This window comes from Triticum aestivum, chromosome 2B (assembly GCF_018294505.1).
Source record: "Triticum aestivum cultivar Chinese Spring chromosome 2B, IWGSC CS RefSeq v2.1, whole genome shotgun sequence".
NCBI lineage: Eukaryota > Viridiplantae > Streptophyta > Magnoliopsida > Poales > Poaceae > Triticum > Triticum aestivum.
The window spans coordinates 791,449,557-791,458,003 of record NC_057798.1 but is presented as its reverse complement, the minus strand read 5'-3'; positions in this window follow the sequence as shown (position 1 = coordinate 791,458,003).

Below are 8,447 nucleotides of genomic sequence, written 5' to 3'. Positions count from 1 at the left end.
GCCGGAGGACGCCGTCACCGCCGCCGCCGGTTTTCCCCCTCCCGAACCGGTATAACCCGAGAAAACCGCCCGGTTTTTATTTTAAATCGGTTTTTCTGAAAACCCTATGCTAGATCTGTTTTTTTAGGTTATATTAAACAGCGAACGTCCACTGTTTAGAGCTTATAAGCGAGCGTTCGTTATTTATTTCTTTTCTTTTATTTTTATTTTCGGCCAGGGACCCGTCTGTGAATATTTTATTTACATATTAGCCCCTGGACTTCAAACACTCACATCTTCTCACCCGTTTATCCAAATTCAACGAAACCAACACCCACTTCTTCATTATGATCCCCTCTATCCAGTAATCCAACCCAAACATGTTTTTGAAAATTTAAAATTTGAATTAGATCAGATTTGAATTTGAACTTCATTTGATCATAACTTGAGTTTTATAACTCCGTTTGAGTTGATTCTTTTTGCAAATCGAAGCTCTTGAACTAAACTTTCTGATAAGGCCAAATTCACATAATTTTGGTACTGTTAGAAATTGTTTTATGTTGCGAGAGTTATTTGCTTGGTTTTGATGTTTTCCGAATCGTCTTCTTCGTTCTTTCCGATCTTTTGAGTGATTTCTTATGTGTGGTTACTATTGTTTGCTTACGATAGATTGATAGGAGTGTCACAAGTAGAACTATCAAGAGCTTTGAGTGCGAATCATCTGCATCAACATTGTAGGCAAGTAACACTTGATCATACCTTTCTACTACCCAGTTTTTATGCATTAGATCTATCCTCAAACATTGCATGATTAGGATCTAATTAAATTGTGGGATGGGAAGTAGATGAGGTAGTACCTATTACCTGTTTTATTATCAAACCTTTGGGAGTTACTTCTATGTTTGCTTACTATGCCATGCTATGCTAGTAGACGTGGATTGGGTGAGTGAATATCCATGACAGATGTGAGATTGTTAATTACTGGTTTATTTAAGGTGGCAACTTAAACACACATTTGGGTGGATTGAGGCACCTGTTTTCTAGCAGGACCTGCCTGTATTTCTTCGGACCACCACCCAGGCTCAAAAGGGATCATGAGATTATTCAAACTAGAAACTTACATGTGCAGCCACATGCTATTATGGGCTCTAGCATAGTTGACTAAGTTGTGCGAACTCTCACGGGGTGGACTAGCTGATGTAGGGGATGTAGGTTGGTATGGTCTACCCCTTATGTAAGGTGCTAGTGCTTCTGAAAGACTATGTCTCGGTCATCCGTTTCTCAAACACCATGTAGTGCGAGGAACCAAGCGGAGGCGATCGAGTCATGTGGGGAAAAGTGCGCAGACCTCTGCAGAGTGTACAAACTAATCATGATTAGCCGTGTCCCCGGTTATGGACGTCTTGAGTATCTAGTACTTGGATTATCCTGTTGAATCTCAACATGTTACTTCTAATTAATATTGTTGGGTTTTTAATGAGTACCTTTTAATTGGGATTGAGAATGCTGTCAACCATTCTCAATGTTCAACAACCACCATGATAGTTAAATAAAGTTATTCCTTTGAAGTAGGGAAAAATTGGTTTTTCGCAAAACTGTAACCGTAGAGCTTTCCACCAGCCATATATGCATGTAGTATAGGCTTATTCTTTCATTACTCTCTATGTGTTACATTGCCAGCATATTCCATGTGCTGACCCGTTTTCGGGCTGCAACTTTTCATGTTGCAGACTTTTCAGATGACGAGTAAGTGATACGTTAGGGTTACGATTTCCTATACTCAACTTTGCCGTTGGTGTTGATGGGAAACCACAACCTTGTTGCTTCCGCTATATTTGGATTGAGGTAATAGTATTTACGTTACTTTATACATGTGATTTACCTTTGTTATAAATCCTCGAGTACTGTGTGTGTCAGCATACCGATCCAGGGATGACACGTAAGCACAGAGACTTGACCCATTAGGGTCGGGTCGTCGGTGCTCATACTCTTTCATTGTATTATCCATGCTAGTTTAAATTCATTTTTCTAGTTTTCTTCTTGTGTGTTTGATAAACCTTGAGAAAAATCAAAAAAATTAGTTAGTTTAATTTCCATGCTTGTAGTAGAAATTAAAATGAAAACCCGAAACGATTTCTAGTTCTTCTTCTTACTTGTTGGGAGCTTTCCCGTGTAAATAGTTTTATTTTCTTTTCTTTCCTTTGGGGTCGAGAAGACCATATTGAAAATGTTTAGTGGCTCTCATATGCATGATTGTTTATTTAACTTAGAGCCCATTTTACTTGTCTTCTCGTTTGAGTTGAATGCTTGCAGATTCCAGATTAGTCCAATGCACGTGCACTCTTATTATTATACACATCGTTCGGTCGTGCAAGTGAAAGGCAATAATGACGATATATGATGGACTTATTGGGATGAGAAAAGCTGGTATGAACTCGACCTCTCTTGTTTTTGTAAATATGATGAGTTCATCCTTTTTGAGACAACATATTATGAAGCAAACATATTTGCAATGACATTTAGAGATTATAGTTGCTTGTGCCATGCTTGATTAGCTTTGAGTTATAATGGTTCACCTTGCGTGCCAACATGCTATTAGAATGATTATGGTGTGGTATGGTGGGATGGTATCCTCCTTTGAATGAATTGAGTGACTCGACTTGGCACATGTTCACGCATGTAGTTGAATCAAATCAACATAGCCTTCACGATATTTATGTTCATGGTGGATTATATCCTACTCAAGCTTGTATTCGGTGTGAATTAAATTTAATGCATGTTTATGACTGTTGTCGCTCTCTCAGTTGGTTGCTTCCCAGTCTTTTGCTAGCCTTCACCTGTACCAAGCGGGAATACTGCTTGTGCATCCAAAATCCTTAAACCCCAAAGTTGTTCCATATGAGTCCACTATACCTTCCTATATGCGGTATTTACCTACTGTTCCAAGTAAATTTGCATGTGCCAAACTCCAAACCTTCAAATGAAATTCTGTTTTGTATGCTCGAGCAGCTCATGTTTCAACTAGGGCTACCTATATCTTTCATGCTAGGTGGGTTATTCTCAAGAGGAGTGGACTCCGCTCCTCGTTCACGAGAAAGGTCCGGTAACCAGGATGCCCAGTCCCATGATCCAAAAAGATCAAAGAAAATCAACATAATTAAACAAAACTCCCCCAGGGCTGTTGTTAGTTGGAGGCACTCGTTGTTTTGAGCAAGCCATGGATTGATGCTTGTTGGTGGTTTGGGGAGTATAAACCTTTACCATTCTATTTGGGAACTGCCTATAATGCATGTAGTATGAAAGATACAACCATCTCATAGTTGTTGCGTTGACAGTGAAAGTATGCCGCTCAAAATGTTATTCAATCTCTGTTTTAAAATCAAGGTCTGGCACCTCTACAAATCCATGCTTCCCTCTGCGAAGGGCCTATCTATTTACTTTTATGTTGAGTCATAACCCATCTTATTAAAAAGCACCCGCTGGAAAGCACACTGTCATTTGCATTCATTACTATTGGTTTATATTGGGTATGACTTGACTGGATCTCTTTTACCATGAATTACAATGTTCAATCAGTCCTTGATCTTTAAAGGTGCTCAACATTTATGTTTTGCAGTCTCAGAAAGGGCTAGCGAGATACCATTTTGTTATATCATGTTATGATTGTTTTGAGAAAGTGTTGTCAGCCGAGTTTTATTATTATGGCTCGCTAGCTGATTGTGCTATTGATACGAGTAACTGTGAGACCTAAGTGTTATTGTGCGTATGGTTAAGTTCATAATATTTGCTGAAACTTGAATGCTGGCTTTTCATGTTTGCAACAACAAGAGAAAACGGAGTTTGTAAAAGTTTTTCTTTATCACTTTTAGTTTATCAACTAAATTGCTTGAGGACAAGCAAAGGTTTAAGCTTGGGGGAGTTGATACGTCTCCAACGTATCTACTTTTCCAAACACTTTTACCCTTGTTTTGGACTCTAACTTGCATGATTTGAATGAAACTAACCCGGACTGGCGCTGTTTTCAGCAGAACTATCATGATGTTGTTTTATGTGTAGAAAAGAAAAGTTCTCGGAATGTCCTGAAAATCCACGGAGGCACTTTTTGGAATTAATAAGAATTTCTGGGCGAAAGAAATACACCGGGGGGCCCAGGGCCTGTCCACGAGACAGGGGGCGCCCCCCCTGTAGGGCATGCCCCCTATCTCGTGGGCCCCCTGGACCTCCACCGACCTCAACTCCAACTCCATATATTCCGTCTCGCGGAGAAAAAATCGGAGAGAAAGTTTCATCGCGTTTTACGACACGGAGCCGCCACCAAGCCCTAATCTCTCTTGGGAGGGCTGATCTGGAGTTCGTTCGGGGCTCCGAAGATGGGGATTCGTCGCCGTCGTCATCATCAACCATCCTCCATCACCAATTTCATGATGCTCACCACCGTGCGTGAGTATTTCCATCGTAGGCTTGCTGGACGGTGATAGGTTGTGAGGGAGTATTGGATTAGGGGGTGTCCGGATGGTTGGACTATAACCTTTGGCCGAACTCCTGGACTATGAAGATACAAGATTGAAGACTTCGTCCCGTGTCCGGATGGGACTTTCCTTGGCGTGGAAGGCAAGCTTGGCGATACGGATATGTAGATCTCCTCCCATTGTAACCGACTCTGTGTAACCCTAGCCCTCTCCGGTGTCTATATAAACCGGAGGGTTTTTAGTCCGTAGGACGAACAACAATCATACCATAGGCTAGCTTCTAGGGTTTAGCCTCTCTGATCTCGTGGTAGATCTACTCTTGTACTACCCATATCATCAATATTAATCAAGCAGGAGTAGGGTTTTACCTCCATCGAGAGGGCCCGAACCTAGGTAAAAACATTGTGTCCCTTGTCTCCTGTTACCATCCGCCTAGACGCACAGCTCGGGACCCCCTACCCAAGATCTGCCGGTTTTGACACCGACATTGGTGCTTTCATTGAGAGTTCCTCTGTGTCGTCATCTTCAGGCCCGATGGCTCCTCCGATCATCAACAACGATGCGGTCCAGGGTGAGACTTTTCTCCCCGGACAGATCTTCATATTCAGTGGCTTTGCACTGCGGGCCAATTCGCTTGGCCATCTGGAGCAGATTGAAAGCTACGCCCCTGGCCATCAGGTCAGATTTGGAATTTAGAACTACATGGCTGACGTCCACGGAGACTTGATCTTCGACGGGTTCGAGCCACAGCCGAGCGCGCCACACTGTCATGATGGGCATGATCTAGCTCTATCGCCGAGCAGTGCCCTGGAGGACGCACCCGTGTCCACTCTGACCCTTAGCTCGGAGCCGACTGCGCCAATCGAGGACGGGTGGCAGGACACCGCCTCGGGGGCTGCAATCTCTACGGTGATCGAGCCGAACACCAGCCTTGTCCTCTGCAAAGCCCGTGACTCCAAGGTGCCGGACTCCTCTTCAGACTCCGAACCTTCCGCGCCCCTGCCAATCGAATCCGATTGGGCGCCGATCATGGAGTTCGCCGCCACGGACATCTTTCAGCACTCGCCCTTCGGCGACATTCTGAATTCACTAAAGTCTCTCTCTTTATCAGGAGAGCCCTGGCCGGACTATGGTCAGCAAGGATGGGATATGGATGACGAAGAAATTCAAAGCCCACCCACCACCCACTTCGTAGCCACTGTCGATGATTTAACCGACATGCTCGACTTCGACTCCGAAGACATCGACGGTATGGACGACGATGTAGGAGTCGAACAGGAACCAGTGCCTATAGGGCACTAGACAACCACCTCATCTCACGATGTATACATGGTGGACACACCTAAAAGAAACGACGATGAGGAACAAAGGGACGCAACGAGGGATCGTTCCCTCGAAAAGTAGTCAAAGCGGCGGCGTAAGCGCCGCTCCAAACCCCACCTCGACAGAGACAACAGCCATACAGACCTAGCCACAGAGCAGGGCAAACCGGCGGACGACGAACATGCCATAGAGCAACCGTCCGAACAGGGCAACTTGGATAAACAAACCGAACAACCCGTCCCCGGCGAAGATAATAGTCCGGACGACCTCACGCAGGACAAGTTGCTGGAGCAGAAGAATCTCCACAAAAGGCTCGTCGCCACTGCACGTAGACTGAAAAAGCAGAAGCGGAAGCTCAAAACAACGGAAGATGCACTCAGAATTAGATGGAGCAAAGTACTCAACACCGCAGACAAATACGGCGATAGTCGCCACACAAAGAGCTATCCGAAGCGAAAATTACTGCCGGAATTTGATGAGGAGGCCTTAGAGCCCCCGCAATCAAAAAATAAGGAAGCCACCTGGTCGGATAAACAACCTCATGGCCAACATAGAGCGGAAAACGGCGCCGCACACAAGCCGACACACGATCCGCACAAGGATTCGCATCAAAAAGACGGCCCAGCAAAAAACAAGATAGCCCCTGACTCTCCATTATGGAGAATGGAGATTATCCTGTCTCCAATTCTTGCCTTTCGCTTAATGTTACTTTCAAGAACCTCCTTACGAATGTCCAAACATTTTTTCAATTCTTTGATTAGCATGTGTTCACCGGTTTTAGAAATCCGATATGCACAGGTGAGATCCGTAGGTTGACCTGGCTGTATGTTCAGAACTTCAAGGTGACCATTCTGATACATCAGATGAGGCACAAAATCCATCCGGATTTTCTGTTGAAAAACATAGTAATAACTTCGTAGTTAGCAATGTTTTACTAGTTTTAGAAGTATGCAAAAGATGCACGGATGTCGTAATAGTAAAAAATCTTACCAGGGTATCTCCATAGAAGTTACCGTGGTTCAACACGTGCACTAGTGGCACGTATTCACCATAATTTTGAGGAGTTCGATAATAGGTATTGTAATTCTCAAGATAAGTACAAAATGCGATCAGATGATTTTTCTCCTTATAAGTTAATTCAGAGCCATCGGTGTAGTGGGTTTTGTCTACCATCTTTCGCACATTCTTTGAAGAATCAAAATAAGCTGCCAATGGAAATAAGCTATCAACTATTTTTAAATAAACAATATAAATTAGTTAATAACTATGTTTGTGAAATTCACATAGCGGTAGAATCAGAAGCGTATCAACGAGGACCCAAATGTCCATATTGTCTTGCTCGATGTGAGGATCACCAAGATCCATGGTGACAATCATACCCTCATAAAAACCATACATTTTGCAAAGTGCTTCCCAATTTTGGCAACCAAAATGGGTTACGCTCTGAGAATTGTACAAATTTACTTCAAATTCCATATCATGATGGGTCCTTAGGTGTATTTTCTTTGTTTCAAAATTTCCATGGTCTTTAAAACCCATCCTCTCCAAGACATAGCGTGTTGTATGGCATGGGATAAGCTAGTCGAATTGTAAAAGATGAAAATTAGACGTTGAAATAGTTGAAGTCATGCTTAATTATGAAAAAAACACTTGCCGTCGTTGCGTACCGTTTCAACATCAAAGGTCTCCTCGAGCTTAATGCTGAAGCACCGATCTTCAGCCAGGTGAGGGCACCTGTCGCACAGACCTTGATCATCGTGGCACCAGTTGCACTCCCCCGGGAGACTTTTGTCGTCCGAGTACGACATTTCCTACGTTCATAATTCAAAGATTAAACTTGTACAATTAAATATATGTACTAAAAAACCTAAATTATATCATTATTTTTCGAGAAAATCTAGGACACTCGATATTTCCTACATATTCTAGCACAAGTCATGCCAGAATTCACGAAAAAATCTGGCATGACCTTTGCTAAAAAAGGACATATCAAGCGCCTGAAATTTGCCGGAACAGAAATTAATCAACACTCCGGCAAAACATAGGCCATTCGGAGGTGTAACCTGAGCATGACCGGCCACTTGGGAAACCACATATCCTATTTGAGCAACACAAGATATACATGGAGATTTGGCTGGTCTGACCTCGAGGTCGGAGGGGGTCGGTGACGGGGACGACGGCGGGGATGATGGAGGGGCTCATTGATTTCTTCAAAAGCAAAAACCCTATAAGTTATCACTAATACAGCCCGAATAATTGCTTAAACTAAAAAAATAACAACAAATATGACATGTTCAACTAGTTCTATTAATTCAACTAGTTCTTACTAAATATAAACTTACTATAAATAGAACAAAACTAGTTCTTTCTAAAAAATAAAGTAGTTCAACTAGTTATATTAATTATCTTACTAAAAATACATTAGTTCTATTAATTCAAGTAGTTCAACTAGTTTATTAATTTACTTACTAAACTAGTTCAACTAAAACTAAACTAGTTCGACTAGTTTATTAATTTACTTACTATTTATTTTAAACACTTACTAAAAACAGTAAAAAATACATTATACAATAGTAAAAAACATCTGCTATTAACCATACTGCCCTAGTTAACTAGTACCATCACTACTACAAATTAACCTCTACTACTACTAAAAATCATTATCGATGAACCCTA